The sequence below is a fragment of the Podarcis vaucheri genome (genome assembly GCF_965113315.1).
Source record: "Podarcis vaucheri genome assembly, chromosome: 12".
NCBI classification, from domain to species: Eukaryota; Metazoa; Chordata; class Lepidosauria; order Squamata; family Lacertidae; genus Podarcis; species Podarcis vaucheri.
Window position 1 is genome coordinate 19,167,066 of NC_138750.1, and position 24,251 is coordinate 19,191,316.

The following is a 24,251-nucleotide window of genomic DNA, read 5'->3' on the forward strand; positions in this document are numbered from 1 at the left end:
TGCCAAGTCTGTTATAGAGGCCTTTATTGAAGTGGTTTATAGCTGCCTTTGAGACGGTCAAGCCATTGGCATGGATCGGATGATTCTGCGATCACTCAGGCAAATAACTTGCTATTCAATTCAGCACTCTGGCAATTTCACCTTCACCATCCTAGAAAACTGGTTGGTTACTTTGTCCCTGCTGAAGTTTTGGAAGCTGGGATAGGGAAAAGCAAGGCTTTGAGCTACTTTTCGCTTCATGACTAGCGCAGACAGAGGCAGGCTGCAGACGTTGGGAGCTCTCCCTGCTCACTAAGCCCTGCTATCTCTCCAGCTTCTGACACCTCCTCCTTCTGGTCTTCTCCCTCTGACCACTCATGGTTGTCCCACCACCACTTTCTGGGCTCTGAGCCTTTTCCCCTTGGGGGTTCCCCAGTTGGTTCCTCCCACCATTCCTCTACGTCCAACCAATCCAAGACATGGTGACAATGTTATTCCATACCATTCCTCACTGAAACTCCTCCTTTTTCTGTGCAGCCTTATAACTCTGGGGGTGATTAACCTTAGTCAAAGGATCTGTGAATCACAGAGGCAGGCACCTGGGCAAGCTTAATAATAGCCTCTCCTCCAAACCCATGGCAGAGGAGCAGTGGGGTGTTGGTGGTACTGCTGAGTTCCCTAGTAGTGGGGTGTTCAAGGTGTACTGCTGTCCAATCCTGCCTCACTCTCCTTACCAGTGTACAAGCCAACCCTGGAGCTGGCTTTACTTTCCATTGACTCTTGGCACTTTTAACATGTTCTAATTAATTCCATTGAAAGAGCCAGTCTTTAAGCTTTGGTTGTGCTTCAGGCTTGCACCTCTCTCTCTCTCTCTCTCTCTCTCTCTCTCTCTCTCTCTCTTGCTGGAGATCCACACTAAACAGGTGACAGCTCACACTTCTGCAGCCAAACCATAAAATGTAGGGCAAAAAATGCCTCCCTTTTTTTCTTATTAAAGAAAAAGCCCCTGTGTACTCAGGGAAAGTTGGGAGGAGAGAGAGTGTGACATTCATGAGCTACTTCCCAGATAACAGCTGATAATAGTTCTATGGACAGACTGCTGGGAACGAAGGAGCTTAGCAGAGGCATAATGTGAGAAATCAGGTGAGTTTTAATCAGCTCAGGAGCACTGTGCAGTCCCATGGGGAGGAAATGGGAACTGGAACTGGGTAGCCTGAAACAAAAAAGCAATGAAAAATGAACCTGAGAGCAAAAGATACAAGCTTCTCTTCTGCCAAGGGAAAGCAATATGCTAGCAGTTCTGTTTAAAACATGCCCGAATGAACCCAGGGCAGTGAAATCTCCCGTCTGCGTGGCTATTCTTTAAAGGACCATTGCCTATTACTTTCTTATTTTAAGGCCCTTTTGTATTGTTTTGCTTAAAACGCATATAAAACGGACACTGGAGATCTTGGTTACAAGAGAACCAGAGAGTTACCTTGGGAATGGCTTTCAAAACCCTTGAGTCAAAATACAGAAGGATGATATATAAATCTAAATAATACTAATACTACTACTAATAATAATAATAATAATACACAACCCAGAACAAGGAAATGGGCTTAAAGGGGCTTAGCAGGATAGAAAGTGTGCTGTGGAGCAAGGGATTTGATGTGGTTCTCCCACTATCTATTCTGACAAGGTTTGCATAATTTTTCTCTGTAGTGGAGAACTGGGGATTGCAAAGTACCAAGAGGTTAATACTGTAGTCATGTACGGTCACTTTGTGCAGATCCTACAGACTTGGGGCTTGTCTCCAAGGGACATTCTCACGGGTCTAGTTTGGTGCGTTAACACTTAGCGAGGGAAGCAGTACCAATGTTCCCCTAAAGAAAAAAAGGTGTCTGCTATGGGGACAGGGTTTCCAATGGTAGGATCGTTCCTTCTGGGAGGGCTGCTCCCCATCTTGAGTGGCAATGGTCATGGGGCATCTATGCTAGCCGCTCATAGGAACTAATTGCGTAGGTTGTGGTTGGATGAATGAGAACATCTAATCCTGGAACACAGAATTCCTGTGCCAACCTAGATTATTTCAGCCGGAACTGGACTTCAGCAGTTTTTCACTGTGTTCCTTTTCTTGCTGAATGCTTGTTTCTTGCCAAATGCAGTGTGGGCTGGAGGCTAAGAGCAGCTCTGGATTCAGTGTGTGTGCCCAGCAGAGAGTCATGGCCAATATTAACTCCCTGGAACTTGCACTATATTTGTCCCTTCCTATAAGTCTCTCTCTCCCTCTCTCTCTCATTCACATGCACTCACACACACTCTCACAACATATTTTTAGTTGTATACATAAAACCTTAAAATAGGAACACTAGGAGGCTGACCTATTAACAGGCTGAATCAGTCTGTTGGCTCTTCTAGCTCAGTATTGTCCACATCAGGGATGGAGGACCCAGCGCCTTTAAGATTTTGTTGGACTCCCTGCCAGCATGTCCAGTGGTCAAGGGTGATGGGTGTTGTAATCCAGTGACATCTGGAGGACCACAGTTTCCCCATCTCTGACATAGACCATAGACCTTGTAATAATAGTCTTGGGCTCTGTGGATGCACCTAGTTCTTTCTACTTTATAAACCTACACATTTTTGAAAAGGTGCCTTGGATTTGTATGTCTCCAAATAGCTTCTTAATCAAGCAGAAGAAAGAAGAGTAATAGTTGGATTTACAGTTTGACAAGCAATTGAGAGCCAGCATGGTCCCATGAGTAGAACTTTCATCCTGCCTTCTGTCCAAGTCGAGCATATATCCTTGGTAGGTGATTCTGAGTGGGTTCCTAGCAGCTTTCCATTCCCCTGGCTTCCAACTGGATCTAGTAGTTAAGTTCACGGATACATTCCTGGTTAGAGACTAGAAGTGTGGAGGGGGATACTTTTGCGGCAGATATAGTACAGGATGAACCCAGTGAAAATTTTGATGATGTAGGTCTGGCAATAATTTAACGTTGGCCTTAATTGGAGCGCAAAAACTGAGTACTTTTCACCCCCAGGATACTTCCAAAGTACCTAGAAGCTGGTACTAGATGTGCGTCTTCCTCAGCTTATATTCTGCAGCTCAGAGGTCCACTGGCTTTCCCAAACATGAGTCTCCAACTGTTGTTGGACTACAACTCCCATCCTAGACCTTAAAAAGCCTGGGGAAGTTCAAAGGTATCCAGAATAAAGGCGCATCAGGAAGGTGCCAGACCAGTCTCTCTGGGAGCACATTCAGTAACTGTGGTGCTGCCAGACACATGCGTGCTATTCCCTTTTTTGGGTAGTCTAACATCACGGCACAATGAAAATATCAGATTCTATCTGTCTGACATTAACCTGGAAGTAACTGCAAGGGTGGCTGAGTTTTTGTCAACAGTATCTCTTAGAGTGGTGAATGGCACTATTTAGCGGGAAGAAAATCCAACGAAAATCCTCATCATTATATATTTTACATGGCTGTTTATTTGCATATATTTAAAAAATTTTATATATGGATGTTTTATGGCATTATCATGCGCTGCTCTGGTTTCGCCAGAAGCAGCTTAGTCATGCTGGCCACATGACCTGGGGGGCGGGGAACTGTCTGCGGAAGCAGACAAATGCCGGCTCCTTTGGTCTTTAAAGTGAGATGAGCGCCGCAACCCCAGAGTCGCATGCAACTGGACTTAATTGTCAGGGGTCCCTTTACCTTACACTTGTAATGCCTATTAAAAGTTTGGCGTAGTAAGTAGTTTTCATGTAGCAGTAGTGGCAGATCCTTCTCCCAGCTAGCCCTGCAGAGGCAGTACAGTGGTACCTCGGGTTAAGTACTTAATTCGTTTCAGAGGTCCGTTCTTAACCTGAAACTGTTCTTAACCTGAAGCACCACTTTACCTAGTGGGGCCTCCTGCTGCCGCTGTGCCGCTGGAGCACGATTTCTGTTCTCATCCTGAAGCAAAGTTCTTAATCCGAGGTACTATTTCTGGGTTAGCGGAGTCTGTAACCTGAAGTGTATGTAACCTGAAGCGTCTGTAACCCGAGGTACCACTGTAGTTGGAAGGGACCCAGTGGTTCCTTCTTCCATTGCTGTATGACAGCACAGCAACCATCTCTAGGAAGCCAAGTAGCAAGAGGAACCCAGTATTTAATTAAAATACGTCCTCTTCAGTCAAGGGCCTCAAGGTGACTGCCAGCCAACTTAAACAATGAGACATTAGCACATGCTAAGCAGAACTTCCACAGCACAATCAGCATGGTGGAGGAATTGGATCAGCAAGTTCAAAGGCGCAGTGCAGGACATCAAGCCAGCCTTCCCCGAAACACTCTGCAAAAAGGAGCTTGGGGGAAGGACATTGGTGGCAGTTCCAGAGAGGCCTCCCATAGGAAGACATTCCATTACTGTGGTGCCGTGGTTCATCAAGCCCACCTCTGCCTGATCCTGACCTCATGCCTTGGGCTTCTGACCCGGATCTCAGTATCAAAGGTGGAGGGAGATCAGGAGCAAATGCCAGCTCTGGGCTTTGGAGGACCCTGCTACAGAACACCCTTAGGTCATAGAATTGTAGAGTTGGAAGGGACCCAATGGGTCATGTAGCCCAACCCTTTGCAATGCAGGAATCTCAGCTAAAGCATCCATGACAGCTTCTGCTTAAAAACCTCCAAGGAAGGAGAGTCCAGAAGCTCCCGAGGGGTCCCTGCTGCCTCTCTTCAGAGTCTCCCTTCTTGCCGCCTCTCTTCCTTGTCATGCCTCCCACCTGCTTTCATGCCACTCTCTGCCCATTTGTTCACTTGCTTGTTGCCCCTGGCATCTGTATAGTGGGCTCTTCATTTAAACTGTTTGTCCACCTCTCTCCTAAAGCACCTGGTGGTTCGTGAAGGCTTCTAAGAGAGCTCATTGGAGGCATGCTATCCAGAGACAACTTGGGGCTGGTTTAGGGAAATATAAAAGGGTCATTTGCACCCCCACCTGACCAGCAGGTGTGCCCTAGGTTTTCCTGAGAAACCCCTACAGCCTCTGAAGAACTGTTGCTCAGGTGGGGAGGGCACTTTACTATACTTACAGAAAGCCTCTGGCATATCCAGGTTGGGCTGTTAACAGCCTCTTATCTGAAACCCTGGAGAGCTCCTTCTAGTGCATATAAACTGAGTTGGACAGACCAATGACCTGGGATAGTTCAGCCAGTAGAGCACGGCACTCGTAATCCCAGAGTTGTGGGTTCGAGCCCCACATGGGGCAAAATATTCCTGCATGGCATGGGGTTTGGATTAGATGACCCTTGTGATCCCTTCCAATTTACCATTCTATATTCTGATTCTGTATAAGGCAGCTTCCTATGTTCACATGATAATCTACACTGGACACCAGTAAATGCTAACTGATCTCCTCAAAACCCATAAGCGCCAAACCGAAAGCGATGCTATGAATAAAAATTTGCTGAGGCTCGCTACCAAAATAGAATGTTTTCAGGAAGATGTGCAATTTTTCCATATTCATTAGACAGGAGCCTTTGGAGTTGCTTTTTTATCTAATCATTTTGGGCTGATTTTTCCTTTTTAAAAAAATGCTTCTTGAAGGTAAGAGTGTTAGGCCTCTTTACCCACTTCCCCAAGTGCTCTGTTTCTCTACAGGCGCTTGCTTGGAAAGTTAATTACTCTATTCTCTTTACAGTGACCTTGACGGTTGCTTCGTATCTGAAAGGAATGGCATTTGGGTTTTCTAATTTAGAAGCACAAAAGCGGGTGAGAGAAGACAGGACTAGTACCTGATTCACTCTGTGAAAAGAGCCACTCATGTTAAATTTATGGGCTGCTGAACCTGGAACCAAAGATAACATTATTGGGCTTATGCATTAATTATGATTAATGGGACAACAGGAATATCATTTGGGTCACATCATGTATATATTTTATTTATTTCTATGTTAGAATTTCACAGAATTGCGACGAAGTACGTGGTTTTTCCAGGCGCTTTCTTAAATGGCTTGTAAATTACAGTTTTGATTTTTTTTTTTTTGAGCATGCATATATTTTCCTCCAGTCTTCCCAGGTCCACTGTGACAGGTTGTCAGGAGAAACAGGACTTCCCTAACAGAGTTTATAGAATTGGCAAAATTAACTGTGGTAATAAGATATCAGACACACCAGAAATTAAGGGCACAGTGGTTATGGTTCGAAGAATATATGAACAAACACTGCTCTAAAGATAGCATGCTGATATGTTTAGACTAAGTTTGTAAGGTGACTTGATGTTATATCATAATAGTACTATAAAAGAATTACAGCGATAAATAATATGCAGTGTAAATAAGAACTTAAATGACTCAAAGATGACGAGTGCTGATGGAGGGGAGTCCAATGGGTGTGGTACTTCATCCTGTTTTCTTTCTTATCCTTTCCCTTTACTCTCTTTGGTTTTTGGGGTTAAGTGTGTGTACTTTTTTGTTTGTTTGTGAATATGCTTAAATAAACCGTTAAAAAATGTAAAAAAGAGAGAGAGAGAGAGAGAGAGAGAGAGAGAGAGAGAAACAAGACTTCCCATTTTCTCATATTTCCTTCCATCTTCTGATGGCACCTTTTTGTCATTCGGGAGATTATGGAAGGTCCTCAGAGCAGGAAATCTCATTAAAAGAGGAGGAAGAGCTGCTACTTACACATGTGGCTGTCAAGGAGAGACAAAACAGAAGGCAAATGGGATGATTCTTCCACGCCGCCCCCGCCTCCCATTGCTTTACACATATATATCTCTGTTCCTTATCTGAGACCCATTTTAGATGTGGCAATAAAGAGGAACAATGAGGAGTGCAACTGAATTACTTCCTATTTCCTTCTTTTCCACCCCATAAAAAGAGGCACAAGGTGTACCCACCGTGCGCATTTTTAAGGCATGAAAAAGTGTCCGCTTTCCCATTGGTAGGTAGGAGTCACAAAGTTTTATTGGCTTTCACCCAGGGTGTCATCTGAAGAAACACAAGGCCATTGCCTTGCTGAAATTAAGCAGGTCTGGGGTTTGGTCACTGCACTGGCAGAACGTGTTTTCATGGCGCCAAGGGTGTGGAGGGCAAACAGAGCCCACCGTGAGCCAGCCCAGCCCTGACGCCAACTGACACACAACACTATCAAACCTATAGTTACGTAAATCCAACTAACAATAACACCCACAAAGTAACTGGCTGCGTTTAACTATATGAATCCTTTATACATCATATAAACATACCTCTTTTCACATTATCAAATTAAGTAGAAGCAATTAAAGACCAACATTTTGAGCAGGAAATACAAATAGATCAGTTCTTATATATGTCATGTCCAAATAGAAGCTTTTTTGTGTTCCGTGTATGTCTTTACGAATACAGGTGTCAGACGTGACAACTATAAGAAGCAGTACTCGCGGCACTGTGGGTTAAACCACAGAGCCTAGGACTTGCCGATCAGAAGGCCGGCGGTTCGAATCCCCGTGACGGGGTGAGCTCCCGTTGCTCGGTCCCTGCTCCTGCCAACCTAGCAGTTCAAAAGCACGAAGTGCAAGTAGATAAATAGGTACCGCTCCGGCAGGAAGGTAAACGGCGTTTCTGTGTGCTGCTCTGGTTCACCAGAAGCAGCTTAGTCATAGTGGCCACATGACCCGAAAGCTGTACGCCGGCTCCATCGGCCAATAAAGTGAGATGAGCACCGCAACCCCAGAGTCGGTCACGACTGGACCTAATGGTCAGGGGTCCCTTTACCTTTACCTTTACTTGCAGAAAATGAACTTGTTCTTTGTAATGTTCCACATATGTCTTTGCAAAATAGAGTTGCTGTATGCAGGTATAAGATGAAAGAACTTAAGAAAAGGATTCCCGGAATAATACCTTGTTTCGCCCTGCCGAGCTTCGTCAGCCGTGCATACTCTAAATAATACAGATAAACATAATAATGTAGGGGTTTTTTAAACAAATTAGGAATTAAAACATATAACACGCATATTGAACAATGGATCTACATACCATATTTTGTGTATCACAGACATGGAACAAGTGACATGGTGGAGTCCGCAGTAAACAACCCGTAATCCCATGTTTGCTTTTATAGAGAGACACAGTGTTAATTCTAGTTACAGGTGGCAGCAATCTACAGCTGACGCCAACAGAGCAACACAAATTCCTGAGCCACTTTGCAAGACTGGAATGATCCTCATCTCGCAAAGCAGCACAGGGCTGGCTTGGGGGGGGGGCAGCATGAGCAGCACCCCCCCCCCCAGAAAAATTACCCAGGGTAATGGCCCTGGCAGCCCCTCACCATGCTACGTTCCTGGGTTACTGCTTGAATGGAAAGCTCCCTCTCCCCCAACCAAGCTCCATGAAGGATGAAAAGTAGGATATCAGTGTAAGAAAATTAATCAGTTTTAAATTAGCCACATAGCCACCCTTAATCGCTCAGAGGTACAGGAAAAATTTGAGTTGGTCCGCATTAAAAGACAAACGTACCTACCTCACACTTTCCGAAACAGTATGAGAACCGAAACACAACCATTATTTGAAATTTGCTCTTCTCCAAAGTTGGCAGTGCAGTTCTTCGGATAAGCACTGTGTAAAAAAATGCACTTACTAGAGTAAACTGTGTACAATTCAAAGTGTTGGTGGTGACCTTTAAAGCCCTAAACGGCCTCGGTCCAGTATATCTGAAGGAGCGTCTCCACCCCCATTGTTCTGCCTGGACACTGAGGACCAGCGCCAAGGGCCTTCTGGAAGTTCCCTCACTGCGAGAAGCCAAGTTACAGGGAACCAGGCAGAGGGCCTTCTTGGTAGTGGCGCCCGCCCTGTGGAACGCCCTCCCACCAGATGTCAAAGAGAAAAACAGCTACCAGACTTTTAGAAGACATCTGAAGGCAGCCTTGTTTAGGGAAGCTTTTAATGTTTAACAGACCATTGTATTTTAATATTTTGTTGGAAGCCGCCCAGAGTGGCTGGGGAAACCCAGCCAGATGGGCAGGGTATAAATAAATTATTATTATTATTATTATTATTATTATTATTATTATTATTATTTATTACTATTTTGGCAAAAGGAGCATAACAAAATGCTTAGTATTAAGGATAATTTGTTTGCGATAAATTGTTCATTAGGCAAAGTTGCATAGAAAAAATGTGTATATTGAGACAAATTTGCACCAGAATGCTGATGAGTTAAGGAGGACTGCCTTTTAAAAAAATTGCAAACTAATGTGGAAATGTGAAGCACTAAACTTGAGATTGGAAAAATGATTTGCCCATCACTACCCTATGTAAATTTCAACACTTTCCTAAGATTTTGTTTGTTTGTCCAGGTTTTCCATCAGGATTTCCACTTGCTCACAGTGAAGAGCCAACAAACAGAGATGCCATTTCTGCAAAACGAAAAGATGGAACTTTACCTTGCTGCAGCATCAGGCTCCATCCTCCCCAACTTCTTCAATATCAGTAGGTTTTCTTTGTGGCCTTTAAAACAAACAAATATATTTTATATTCTCACAGGTGGAGTTGGAATGTTAAAGAAGTCCACATTTAATGCAGTGGATCATGTCCTTATTCAATCTGTATTTTCACAAAAGCAAACTCCTTAATGAAAATTCGACACACCTTAAGTCCTATTTAAACAAAATTGTCAGTTTGGGCATAATGCACTGCTTTCTTTATGCATGCTGATGGCTGCATAATTATGCTGCGATAATAGCAATTATTTCCAACTGTTGGTGGAAAACATGTTTAAATGCTGCAGGGTGTGCTTACTGGGTGTTTGGGCAAGCTTTCTGATAAGATTACCTAATGAACAAGATGGGCCGAAAAATGGGGAGATGAGAGGTGGGACTTGGTGCGGAGGAAATAAATCTGATTGGTTGAGATGCAGTTACCATTCTAACTAGGCTCGTGCATGTTTTTGCCATTTTGCAAGCCACACTGGCAAAAAGGATCAAAGAACTGGAAGAATCGCTTGACAGGAAAATGGAATGATGGAGACAAACCATTTTCTGCTTCTGCATCTTTAAAAAAGCACAAACTCATGGTTATAATGCTACTGCAAAGCAATCCTTCAGGCAGCATTTGATTTATTTGTGGGGATGTTAGACAGTGTTGCATCAAAACAGCATTTAATCATATATGGAATTTATACAGTTCTATAGAGCAGGGATTTTTGATGTAATAAGGTTAACAGTGATGTGAATGAGCAGATTTTTCCTTTTTTGAAAGAAGTAAATAAACACGACACGCTCATTTGGATGTTTTCCTCCTTAAATTAGGTGTTCTCATTATTTGCTTTTGGAGGCTTCTTCCTGTGAGTAAAAGCCTGCATTATTTAAATAGATTAAAAATGCATAGCAGATGTACAGCACTGGCGTTAATGCAAGGCTGGCCATCTCTGCAGCCTGCCTGCTTCACAGTCTTGATTTTTGCCTGATTTTACATGGTGATGCACATTGAACATTACTTATTCTCGTGCTTTATTCCGGCTCAGAAGCATGAAGAATTCAGGCATGGCAGGCATATAGTTACATCGTTAAAAGAAAAAGGGAAGAGTAATATTTAGTAGAACATCGCTAGATTTAACTGCGGCAGCTCTCTAGCAAGAGCTGCTATTGGTGTGATACAGCCATAATAATTGCAGTAAAAATGAATGCTGTTCGGTGTTGTATATTTGACAACACTGATGTGTGTGTGTGTGTGCGCGCGCGTGTGTGTGTTTCCTAGTATGTCAGGCCTTGCAAATAAGTCTACAAAGTACCTAGCCCAACAAATATTCCAACTTGTACTATCCTAACTGTTTGTCTGCTGGGCTGTAGCTCCTTAGTAAGAGCCTGAGCTTTGCATGTAAAAAGTCCCCAGGTTCCATCCCTGGCAACTCCAGGTAAGATTGGAAAATGCTTCCTACCTGAAACCTTGGAAAGCCACTGCCATCCAGTGTAGAGCAGGGGTGCGGAGCCTAAGCCTGGTGGGTGTGGAAGGAGAATAAATGCGGACCTCCAGCCCTTTCTGTCTGGCCCTTAGGGCTTTCCTCAGGCCACACCCATATTCCCAGTCTGTGCCCCTCAACAGCCTTGCTCTGATCTATCCTCAAGTGTTTTACGCCTGGATGGGATGATTCTTTGCACTGCCCCTTAACCTGTCTGTGTGGAGGATAGAGATAAGTGTGGGGGTGTAAGTGAAGACATCTGCATACCTGGAAAATAGTCTGCTGCACAAAAGCTAGGAGTCACACCTGTTCCTGCATTCCCTTTTGCATTTTGCCCTGCCCATATAACACTGGTCCTGAAAGACCTACATTGGCTCCCAGCGCATTTCCAAGCACAATTCAGAGTGTTAGTGCTGATCTTTAAAGCCCTAAACACCCTTGGCCCAGTAGACCTGAAGGAGCGTCTCCACCCCCATCATTCAGCCCGGACACTGAAGTCCAGCTCTGATGGCCTTCTGGCGGTTCCCTGATTGCAAGAGGTGAGGTTACAGGAAACCAGGCAGAGGGCCTTCTCGGTGGTGGCGCCCACCCTGTGGAACACCCTCCCATCAGATGTCAAGGAAATAAACAACTACCTGACTTTTAGAAGACATCTGAAGGTAACCCTGTTTAGGGAAGTTTTTAGTGTTTGTTTTATCATATTTTTATATTCTGTTGGGAGCCGCCCAGAGTGATGATGATGATGATGATGATTATTATTATTATTATCCCCACCATTGGCATGTGTCCACTGGAAAGGTTCTCCGTGGGGAAAGAGCATTCCTCAGGCTGATGAGAGGCACCCTGGGATAGACAATATAGAGCTTGATAAACACAGAGGCAGCTACCTGTGTTTCTAGAACTCTGAGTCAGATGTCACATTTCTTTTACATTAGTCATGAAAAACCTGATTTGTTTTCCTGAATTGCGTCTTAATTGCATTCTAATTGACCCAGGTTAGCAAAGACATGCTTTCAGACACGAGGGAGTGGTGTTTCATAGCTTTGCAGCCATGTTGTTTAGAGCAACCTTGCACTCCAGATCGCAGGCAAGGAATTTAATTTCCTTAAAATCAGTAGAACTGTGACAACAGTGGTGGTAGAATCTGGATACTACAGTGGTACCTCAGGTTACAAACGCCTCGGGTTACAAACACTTCGGGTTACAGACTTTGCTAACCTCGGGTTAAGAACTTTGCCCCAAGATGAAAACAGAAATTGTGCGCCAGCAGCAAGGCGGCAGCAGGAGACCCCATTAATTAAAGTGGTACCTCAGGTTAAGAACGGTTTCAGGTTAAGAACGGACCTCTGGAAGGAATTAAATACGTAACCAGAGGTACCACTGTACACTTGTCTTCAGAGGCATCAGACTCAAAGCATCCTGCCACCTATGTTTCAAATGGATAGAGCCTGTGAGTTCACTCTGTGCAGCTAGGCAATTATCACCAGTATTACACTGAATTACACTGAGCACATGTATGCCGTGCCATAAGGTGGGCAGTGACTGCTCACAATAAACCATGACAATTCAAGAAGCCTATCTTACTCTTACACGTGAGCAAAGCCATCTTTTGTGCGGAAGCTATGATACATTTCTCCTGCCTAACTCAGCAAGCTCCACCGCGCTCCTTCCTAACAGAATACTGGAAAGGCGTTAGCAATTTACGGAAAGGTAGAATCAAGGGGGCGGGGGAGTAGCGCAGCGTAATATTTCTGTAACGCTGTTGATTTATGGAGGGTTTAATGATTGTGTGCAGCCCTAACTTCATATACAGTGTGGCCCTACATGAGATTTATGATGGATGTTTTTCTCACATAAGGTGATAGACAACGTATGCCGATGGCTTAGCTTATTTAGTTAATAGTTTTTATCTGGCATAAGCTACCGTCCGTAGAAAGCATACTCTGTGTAATTGACATGCATTGTAGTGACTAACTTGCAGCATTACTCATGGGTGTCACGGCCGAGATGCTCTTCTGTCAACAGCAGTTGCAACATATTAACGAGGCCCAGCAAGAGGAGCTACAGGTGTAAATCAGGCCTGTCAAGCATTGTCTGGGCCATTTTGTAATCAATGGTTTATTTATTACTGCTCCCTCCCCAAATCGAAAACCGTACAAGCAAGAAGTCATGACTGGACTCCAGTATTTCAGGGGAATCAATGGAATTAATCATCAGCATTTTCCATCCGATATTGAATCAGCTCAGGTACTGGAATGATAAATGACTTTATTATCTGGATGGAATCAACATGAAATGATAACCCAGGCTTGGTATTAAAAATACTTTCGATTTTTCTACACCCAAAGCTTACATTCTTCAATATTGCTCTTCTACCCACCCCCACCCCCCTTTCCCCTAGTAGCTGTCTGGAGAAAATGAAATAAAATTAAACACTGAAATGATTGGATCTCATGCAATAAGCACAAAGAACTTATAGTAGTGGTAGTAGTAGTAAGTGGTGTAAGGGATGTTAGGGGAGGGGTAGTATGGGGCACACATACTCCTTCTGGAGTAGTTTGTCCACCTTTGGTCCCCACTCTACTCAGCTATCACCTGTGGGTCCTAGAAGCTGTCAGCATGTGACAGTGGTCACACCCCAGGAAATGGTTTTGATTGGCTGGCCAAACCAGGTGAAGATAGCTGATGGGTCTCAAACCCTTGGTGAGTTAGGGACTTCCCTACATAGACAGGCTCCTGCAGATTGAGCGGACTAGACCAAGAGTGGGTCCAAAGGTCAAGAAGGCGGTTTCTGCACGTGCTGTAGAGGGAAGTGAGGGGCAGATGAGGCTTGTCACCCTGGGAAGGTAGCCCATCTAGGAGAAGGAAAACTCTGATCCTAAACCTCCGCTGCCTTGCAGAGTATCTCCTGGAGAGAAAAAAGGCTCAGTAAGACCTACACAAATCCAGAGTGGTTGGATGGTGTCTTGTCTGCCTCCCTCTGGCAGCTCCTGCAGCCAAGCTGGTACCAAATGTATTGTTCTGCTCTCCTTTGGACCACATTAGCGAGGCCGAGGGGGGGGGTCTTGTCATCTGGGCAGCCCAGGACCTCCTTTGAGGAAGATCTGAATGAAGGGTGGGATATGGCTCAGCAGGATTCCTCTCTGTTATTTTGCAAACTCACCCCACTTACCTAGGGCTTACTTTTTATTTATTTTTAGTTAAAAACACATTTATTCAATAGTTACACTTCAGCTTTGTCCACTGCCATAATACCACAGAACAATCACTCCAGTCGCTTACTTTTGAGTAGACATGGTTAGGCTTGTGCTGTTAATTGCTACTTTAAACATGATCAAGAAAATAGAGTTATAAAAAAGGGTCAGAGTTATGCAAGGGGGGGGGGAGTATTGTTGCGAAAATCAAAGAGATTGAAATGCCACTATCCAGACAATAGAATTCAGAAGTGCCAGCTGAAAGCGAACACCAAGATCCATTGGTATTAGAGGAAGCTGCTGGAAAAGAAAGCCAGGAAGTAATTATTCTGGTTTAATAGAAGATGAAGTATAACTGTCTCCTCTGGACACTATAGAGTCATTGCAGTCTGACTAAATTCCATCTATTTGGTGGAGCCATATCACTAATCAGGAGGGAAGCTGTGTGACAGCTCGCTCTAATGAAGTTTGTGTCATTTTAGCAAGATAAATGGCTGTGGTTCAACCAGGCACCATTCAGTTAACTCTCCGGCTGCACAAACGGCTCTATAATGTTCTCTTCAGTGCACAAAGAGGACATAGATTTGCCACGTTCCAAACCTCAGCATCGCAGAGAGAACAAAAAGCTGTTGCCTCTCTGTCCATTTCGAATCTAACCTTTTTATAAAGCACATTTTCTGTGGCTGGCCGGTTGAATTGGTTTCTCAAACGACGGGAGCAATCTCTGGCAGTTAACTGTCCCCCACCCGTAAGGAAGCAATTGTTTTGTAACAGAACTGTCTGAAAGGATTTCCCCACCAACCCCCGCTCTCCTTAAAGCAAATGTTTAGGATCAACAAGATTTAAGTACATGCAGGTGTACTGGCAAATCTGCTCCAGTCTCAAACCTGGTCGCTAGGCACTCCCTTCTCTGAAAATGCTGAAGATCAAGGGATGATAATGAAGTGTGTTTTGCGGAGAAAGCCGACACGTTGTGCATAGGACATTTCCTCTCCAAGACATTCAGATGTATTACTGCATTGACACAGTGTGCTTTCATCCATCTTCAGGCACAGGTGTGACTTCCAGCACCCGTATCTTAAGAATAATGCAAAAACTGCCTCGGAGGAGAATTGTTAAATGGTTGCCATCTGCTGGATTTATATTAGCATAATTAGCCATCTCCCCGTGTTTTCTTTCTTCTTTTCCTTTTTTTTGCTCCACCCAACCCATTTTAAAGCCCAGAAGGGCAATGGCAGGTAGAAAAGTACAACAACCTAACAGATTCAGCTGTGATTCAATCATAGAATCATAGAACTCCAGAGCTGGAAGGGACACTGACAGTTACCAACCTCCTGCAACGCAGGAATTTCAACTAAAGCATCTCTGACAAGTAGCCATCCAACCTCTGCTTAAAAAACTCACAAGGAAGGAGAGTCCACCACTTCTTATGGGTGTCCATTCCACTGCTGAACAGCTCTTACCGTCAGAAAGTTCTTCCTGATGTTTATTTGGCATCGCTTTTCTTGTAATTTGAATCCATTGGTTTGGGTCCTACCCTCCAGAGCAGGAGAATACAGTGGTACCTCTGGTTACGTACTTAATTTGTTCTGGAGGTCCGTTCTTACCCTGAAACTGTTCTTAACCTGAAGCACCACTTTAGCTAATGGGGCCTCCCGCTGCTGCTGCACCGCCGGAGCACGATTTCTGTTCTCATCCTGAAGCAAAGTTCTTAACCCGAGGTACTATTTCTGGGTTAGTGGAGTCTGTAACCTGAAGCGTATGTAACCCGAGGTACCACTGTACAAGCTTGCTCCTCTTTCCATTGGACAGCCCTTTAGATATTTGAAGGTGGCTATTATATCTCCTCTCAGTCTCCTCTTTTGAGAGGAGCTGCTCCTCTGATTGAACCAGAAAAATCTACAGCCCAAACCTTGCCTCAGTCAGGAACTTAGGGTTGGCTCACCTAGTCTCAGTCCCCACATTGCAGGGGAGGCTTCCTTCACAGACATAGTGGTCCTTCAGGTGGTACTAGACCTTAGCTCCCATGTTCCCTGAGCTTTATCCATGTTGACTGGGGCAGATGGGAGTTGGAGTCCAGAAACATTTGAAAGGTTGAGGTGGCCTTCATATTGTTTCTATACTAGGTCTGGGCGATATCTGGTTTTCAACATCGTGATATATCACCAGTTTCATGGTTTTCCCCAGATCGTGATTTTTGCATAGCGTGCGCGCACACACCCACACCATGATCCGTGATATATAGCCAGGTCAACAATTATGAAACCAATATCAAGATATGGACTTCAAACCATTTGTTGGACAATATATTGATATATCACCCAGCTCTATTGTATACTTTTATGTTTTATTGTACAGTGGTACCTCAGGTTACATACGCTTCGGGTTACATACGCTTCAGGTTACAGACTCCACTAACCCAGAAATAGTTCTTCCCGTTAAGAACTTTGCTTCAGGATGAGAACAGAAATTGTGCTCTGGTGGCGTGGTGGCAGCAGGAGGCCCCATTAGCCTCCTGGTGGTGCTTCAGGTTAAGAACAGTTTCAGGTTAAGAACGGACCTCCGGAACGAATTAAATACATAACCCGAGGTACCACTGTATATATTGCTGTGCACTGCCTTGATATTGCATATGAGTTTATAAATGAATAAAATAACAAGTATGTGAGGGCGTATGTTGCCCTTAGCCTGATTTCACGCAGGTGGGCAAAGATGGGAAGGGGAGGTGACAGAGACAGGCAGACAGTGAGAGAGGCAAGTGACAAGAGAGGATGAGCTGCCCCACCCATTGCTGGCATTGGCTCCAGCCACTGCCTCCATGTGGCTGTTATTACTATTATTAGTTTTATTTATTACCTGCCTTTCACCCTAAGGTTCCAGGGCAGGTCGTAACATTTTAGGATACCATGTTAAAATGGTTGGAACAAGTTGCAATCACGAGAACAGGCTGGGTCCCCTAAATATGCATCTCAGAGACCCCAGGGTAAAGAGGTACATCTTCAGCACACCATGGAAGCTGTATATTTATTATTATTTTCATTGAAATGTATATACCACTTGATTGTGGGTTTTTTTTAAAAAAAAAACTCCCATCAAAGTGGTTTACAAAAAAAGAAGTTGCTAGACTCATCTATGTGGGGAGGGAGTTTTGCAACTTAGGGTCTGCCACAAAGAAGACCATCTCTTGGGCTGCTGCCACACTGAACTTCTTTGAGCAGTGGAACTACCGAGAGAGCCCTCTGCTGCTCGTGACACCCGAAAGGTTCAATATTCAGTCTCTCAGATCTTTGGGGCCTAAGTTGCTGAGCACCTTGAACTGGGTCAGGAAATGAACTGGCAACCAATGCAGCTGTTTTCAAACCAGGGGTTATAAGAGTTCTAACTGGAACTCCAGCTCAATCTTGGACCAGTTGCAGTTTCCAGGTCATCTTCAAGGGCAGCCCCACATGGAACACATTGCAATAATATATTACCTTCTCAGGGAGTGCCATTATTGACAGTGGGGAAAAGTTTCCCATCCCTGCTCTAAAGCACTGTATAAATTCCATATATGATTAAATGCTGTTTTGATACAACATTGTCTAACATCCCCACAAACACATCAGAATAAGTGATCATTAAATAACCAACATCATCTAATCTCCCTGCAAACAAATCTAGATGAATACACAATAAACAGGTCTTCTGTTTATTGATTCTACCTGCAAAAGCTGCAGTTGCACTCAAACTACCATCAGTAAAGGAATATTTTTCCATGGTTATATACCAAAGCAGCCCTTCTGAGCAAGTAAAACTATACAAAATTCCTCTCCATTATTTGAATTTTGCACCAGGCGAAGTTTATGTTATAAAAATATAACTACGGAAAACAGAAGCCCACACAGTCTAGACCTCAGTTTCTGGAGCGGACTGTCACTAATTTCACATGGCACGTGCATGAAAGGTGAAAAGGGTTGAGGCTGCTGCCCCACATCTTGTGAGTTGCAGCAGAGATTTGCCTTATACGTCATCATTTGCACTTGCTTACCAGCATGCGGGTGGCGCTATGGGTTAAACCACAGAGCCTAGGACTTGCCGATCAGAAGGTCAGCAGTTTGAATCCCCGTGACGGGGTGAGTTCCCGTTGCTCGGTCCCTGCTTCTGCCAACCTAGCAGTTCGAAAGCACGTCAAAGTTCAAGTAGATAAATAGGTACCACTCCGGCGGGAAAGTAAACGGCGTTTCCGTGCGCTGCTCTGGTTTGCCAGAAGTGGCTTTGTCATGCTGGCCACATGACCCGGAAGCTGTACGCCGGCTCCCTCAGCCAGTAAAGCGAGATGAGTGCCGCAATCCCAGAGTCGGCCACGACTGGACCTAATGGTCAGGGGTCCCTTTACCTTTACCTTACCAGCATGGTTGCAGAAGATTCTCCAACAGGAACAGGGGGAAACGGGAATGCTGACCCAGTCAGCAGATGTCCGTGGACAAAAACATCTTCAGATGCTCTAATTTGATTATCTTCTCAGTCCAAGACAACCAGTTACCCACAGATACATGATTGTAGGACAAGAGTATCCAAATTTTGGCTGTGAAAATTGGCTCTTAGCTTTTTGCTTAGTTACTTTTACTGGGAAATTCAAGGAAGCTTTGGGGAGCAAACTTCAGTTGCTTTTTTTGTTTTTAAACTTGCTAGTTACTGAACTCTGAGCTAAAACACAGACTAATTTTGAACCATTTGGTTTTATTTACACTTGGCACTTAATGAATCTCCCTGCGACAAAGTCACAGTTTGGCCGAAGAGGGATCCGAAGGGAAGCAGTTTCTTTGCCACCAGCAATCAACAACCAATGTCCTGAGAGAAATTTGGTCATGGTGTCTGGTTAATTTTATTTAGTTTCTCTGTCCTCCGGTCATGTACCTACTTGTTCTGTGTGGTGGGCATCAGGTGGGCACTGTGTGAATATGGGAGGTGCAAGTAACCATTTTAGGCTGGTGAAACCTTGCGCGGCAAGGTTAATGGTGTTATAAGCATACAAACATTTGTCATACCTAATCCACCCACTTGGCCACTGTGGGTGGTTCATCTGGCACCTTCATTATATAGCTTCATTATATATCTTTAGGCACCAGGCAAAACATTCCTCCTCAACCTGTCCTTTGGCTGATTAACATTCTATAGCCTTTGAAATGTGTTTGTGGGAGAGTGGGTTATTATTTTGCTGTTTTTAACTATTTGTGTTTTTACCTTATATTTTTTTCTTGTGAAATGCTCTGAGATCTTGTGATGAAGGGTGGTCTATAAATCAATCAATCAATCAATCAATCAATCAAACAAACAAACAAACAAACAAAACTTATTTTCCAAGTCAAATTCAGACATTTCATATGAGTCTGTCAAATAAGCAGTATATTTGGGATCTAGGCTGGTTTTGTTGATGCTTTTTAAGTCTAATTTACTATCTCTTCTTCTTCTGAAAGTAAAAGAAAATTTCATCTAAATCCCAGTGCTAAGTGAGTTTTTAATTGATACTGCTATTCAGAAGAAATACACTAAATCAGATGAAAAGAGCATGAGCAAAAATAGCAAAGCCTGCCTCTTGTACAGTTTCCTGAATTTCTGATTTTTCTTCCTCCAGTGTTGCTATTTCCCCCACCCCCACCCCCGGTTTTAAATTATTCAGTTTACAGCAGTTGTCAGGTGTGTGTGTGCGTGTCTATTTGGGTATGGATATTTATATGGTTTGGGGCGGGGGAGGAATAACATTACTTTTCCAACCTTTGTGGCGTTATTATAAGTGCAAGTCAAGGGTTCATACCTGCATGAGAGAATAAATTCTCCCCTCTGGAATGTGCTAATAGAAATATGATAGCAGGCCAGGCCAGCTTAAAATACAATATTATAAAGAACGCCAAGTAGGAAAGGGATGGTACACATCACATCATAGAACTGGTCTTCCATATAATCAGTTTCAGAATATGGGGTTATGTTGGTAGATACTATAGATGTGGGAAGGTGAATTTGAGGTGAGGGGAAAATTTTCACAGCAACATCTGAGCCCACATTGCAGCAAATGTTCTGTTCAAGTTCAGTTAAAGTAAAGAGGGCAAACGGCAATTAATTTTTTTAAAAAATCATTTATATTTTAGAGCTTAAAAGTTGCATGGAAATGGGAAAGTTCAACATTACCAATTCATCCAACATTCTTTAATAAGAATTGGGCAAGCAATTCCATCATGTCAACACCAGAAATGGGACCTTAGTAGCAATGGAGAAGCAATCAGATGCAATGACTTTGCTCCAAAAGAGAAGTCTTGGTCATACAAGGAGGCTTTTCTGCTCCCTCTTCTTACGGCACTCCTCACAACTCTGAGGAATAACCTCTAGAACAGTGTTTCCCAACCACTGTTCCGTGGCACACTAGTGTGCCGCGAGATGTTGCCTGGTGTGCCGCGGGGAAAATTAAAAAATTTGAAAGATTTTTTTTTTAAGTCAAATTTTCGATTGGGGCGCCGTCACTAGATGACCCCTGGGGTTCCCTCCCTCCCTCCCGCTCTGCGCCTTCCTCCTCCTCCTCCTCCGGGGAGGCCCTTCCTGGCTCTCGGCCAAGGCTTGGCAGCTGCCACTCACTCACTCGCTCGCCCACCCGTCCCTCCATCCCTGCACCCGGCCTCTCCCCCTCCGCCCCCGGCGCGGGGGCTGCCGGGATCCGTAGTCCCCTCGCCCTAGGGCTCCGCGCCTGCGCGGGGTGCGCAAACTACGTTTCCCAGCGTGGCCTGGCGGGCCGGGCGTTTTGTTTGAAGCGCTCTTCTCCCGGCCATGGAATGAGCGCAGCGGCGGTGGCCGGGCGGGCAGGGGCTCTTCCGCGCAGACCCCGCGCAGCCTGCCTGCGCCCCCGCGGAGATCGGGCAGCAGGATGGAGCCCGGGGATCCCCGCGGAGGCGGAGCGGCGGAGGCTGCCCCCCAGGTAGGGCTGCGTCGGGGGGGGGTATTTTTGCAATGCTGCATCCGCGCCGGAGGGGACGCATCGGACCGCGGGGAGACCCCTTGGCGGGCGTGCAAGGCAATGCATGCGTGCAGGCGTTGCATGGAGTGCAGTGCAATGCAATGGCAACGCGGCACCCTGCATGCATGCATGCAACTTCCACCGGCACTCCGGACTTGGCAGGTGAGGGGGGGTCCCCAGTGGGCGGCAGAGAGAGCCGGGAGGGCGAAGGGGAGCCGGGGGGGAGCAGCGCTGCTCCCCGAGCCGAGCCCGGGGGAAACTTCGGCGTCGTTGCGCCGGGTGTTGGAAGCGGAGGCTGGCGGGGGCCCCTCACCTGCAAAACCTGGTCGCCTCTCATATATTTCGTGCATTGCATTCATCGCCCGCTTTCTCCTCCAAGGAGCTCCCGGGGGCGCGCGTGGTTCTCCCCGTGTTATCCTCGCAACAACAGCCCTGCGAGGTGGGTCAGGCGAGTGGCCCAAGGGAGCACCCAGGGATTGTCCTGGCCAGGTGGGGTGATTTGAACCCTGCTCTCTGCCCGGTCTTCGTCCTCATTTAGCCCCCACATGTGCATGACTGTGCATGACTGAGGTTTCCCCCCCTCGTCTTGGCTATGGTGTGAGTCTGTGCTGTTAATTAATGGGGTTCTGCCTTCGGAGAAGATGAGCCAGCCCTCAAGGAGGTGATTATGTAATTTGCTAGCAATTCATGTCCCTCCCGGCGTGACGCTGCGTGCTGACGTCACGGGGCTGTAATGGTGGTGTGCCTTGAGATTTTTTTCATGAAACAAGTGTGCCTTTGCCCAAAAAAGGTTGGGAAACACTGCTCTAGAACACAGTTTCGTAAATGGGGGCTGTGGTGTAAGGGGTGCTGGTTTGGGAGAAGGAATTGGAAACCTGCGACACCCACCCACCCCCTGCATGCAGAAGGGCCTTCTGCTCATGCAAGACGCTCTTTGGATCCTTCCTAAACAATGACGGTTAAAAGGAGATTGTGTTGCACACATAGAGGTGACCTGTATAATATTAAAAGAAAATGATGGTGTGGGTAGTAATTTAAGTAGGTGAAGGCACAGTTCCGGAAAACCTGCTTAAGATATTTCAGCCTCTACCTTGGCCAAATAAAGGGGGAAAGAAAAAAGTCAGTTGCTTATTTTTAATAATAAACTTCATATTTTTGCACATCTAAGAGGTATGGGCTATGCATACCAACACATGTTGCACACCAATCACTGCCCCACCCATTTTGCAATGATAGCCTGGTGCTGCTTCAAAATACAATGTACAGTTAACTGGGGTTGGAGCCCAAGCTAAGCAAATGGAATCTGTGGTTGGATAAATTCCTTCACATTAGCTGTGTAAAGAAATAATCCCATCAATTCCCTGGTTTGAATTTTTCTTCTGTAGTTGGAAAACATATGCTTCTGAATATGTTATATTGAATAATCCTGTTTTTTTAAAAAAATAGTTCCAGTTAAATCAGTTAAGCTGCACTGATTTACAGTGAGAGTGCTGTGATGACCCATGGTGTTTTGATTTTAATAGTTTTCGCTTTTAAACATCCCAAAATTAATCAAATCAGCAGCCTCCAGAGAAATCAGAAGAACTTGATATTCCAAATCCATTTGTGACTTTTCCGTGAATCAAATATTTTCAAAAGACAGATGCAGGAAGTGATTTTTTGTAATATATATATGTTGTTTCTTTTCTATATGTAATTAGAAGAAAATAATATTTCCAGAATCTGGACTATGAATGGCTCATAAACATGGGAATAATTCACAAAACTGATTCATAGCACAGATGAATATTCAGAGGATTAATTGCCAATGAATTATTCATTTAAGATCTACCAAAGTAACATGTATTTTGAAATATTGCCATGAGCCCAGATAAACAGCCCTGTGGGGAAGTATAAATATCACATCCGCAGAGAATAACGAATTAGTCCTTACAGTGTCCGGCAAAAGATTTAAGTCCGCCAGATTTCAGGTAACTCGCACACTTGATGTTTTATCACATGAGGCCACATTGAAAAAGAGCAAGGGACATTCACTCGTGGACAATTCACATTGCCTTGGTTCTGTTGAGCTTCGTAACAAAATGCTGTCTTGAATCAGCTGCTGTGTTGGACCAGTTTGCATAGATTATGTCACTTCGATAAAAGCGTACCAAATTATTTCCCCCGCTGGCACTGACCTATACTCCACAGTCTTCCCAAACATTATATAGGGGAGATCAGGATGGGGAAAGTTGCACCACCCTGTTCCAGTCACAGTGCTAGCCAGCCAGCCAGACATGGCTTCTTCCTGCTGAACCTGAGCCAACCTGAGATGTCACTGCGCATCATAGCAACAGGAAGAAGCATTCGTCCGTGAGTCACAACAGCATGTGCTGGGTTGGGTGGGTCCCCAGGTTATATTAGACTCTTCCCCAACTGAATAGGACTTTATAGTATTAGAGCCCTTTCTGGGAATATCTAGAAAAGCTTATTTGCAAACATAGTGGGGTTCTTTTAATGCTTGATATTCATTGCTTTTAAATGAAAACATTTTGCTAATTTCCACAGCTATTTGTATACCTAACTTTAAAAAGGTTTAAAATCTAAGCTCTCTAATTCACTGAGGAATGGTAGAAGTCTAAAACAAGGGATCATGTTCCTTTTTGTATGCATGGGCTAATTTGACTGTGAAGATGAATCTGTGCTAAGGAGAGGAAACAGGGGGATAAAAAGGTGTTTGGGAAATGCGGGGAGAGAAGTGATCAGAGCAGAGGGTATGTTCTGCTTGTGGTAAAATGGAAAGTTGTCTTTCTAAAATATTCTTTGCCATTCTTCCTTCATGGGTGACCTATCCCCTTTCCAATTTTTAGCGATCAGTATTCTTGCTACATTGTAGCATATAGGAACACCCTCCTTTTATTAATTTGAGATATCAATTGTCAGAATACCCAGAAGAAAGGCTTCTGGCTTCTTCACAAATATTTGTCTAAATATTTTTTTAAAAAATCATCATAGACAATGTCAGGGGATGATTAGCTGCTTGTGCTTAAAATTGTGCCCCTTCAGAGTTTGTGCGGCCCCACAAACCTCTGTGTGTGACAGAGCTCCTCAGACATGTCTGCTCTAGTCACTAGTAGAGTCTGACAGTGGCTGCCTGCGGAAGCGCTTCCAGCAAAGAAGTTCCTTAACGGAAACGCGTCTCCTGGACTCACGACGTGGCAGCTTCC

The 24,251-nt window shown here is 44.6% G+C and overlaps 1 long non-coding RNA gene across 12 annotated transcripts in view; it reads left to right on the forward strand.

Moving 5' to 3' along the window:
- Positions 1 to 24,251, forward strand: part of LOC309515570 — a 109,665-nt gene that overhangs the window by 42,806 nt on the left and 42,608 nt on the right. For 7 of the 12 annotated variants that reach the window (XR_014212503.1, XR_014212504.1, XR_014212505.1 and 4 more), the window contains one exon: positions 9,269 to 9,401. This is a non-coding gene — a long non-coding RNA (uncharacterized lncRNA). Of the gene's footprint in view, positions 1 to 2,638; positions 2,768 to 9,268; positions 9,402 to 9,873; positions 10,019 to 18,452; positions 18,905 to 20,188; positions 20,385 to 24,251 lie in introns of those variants that run through there. The other 5 variants (XR_014212502.1, XR_014212511.1, XR_014212508.1 and 2 more) reach the window with 4 other exon arrangements.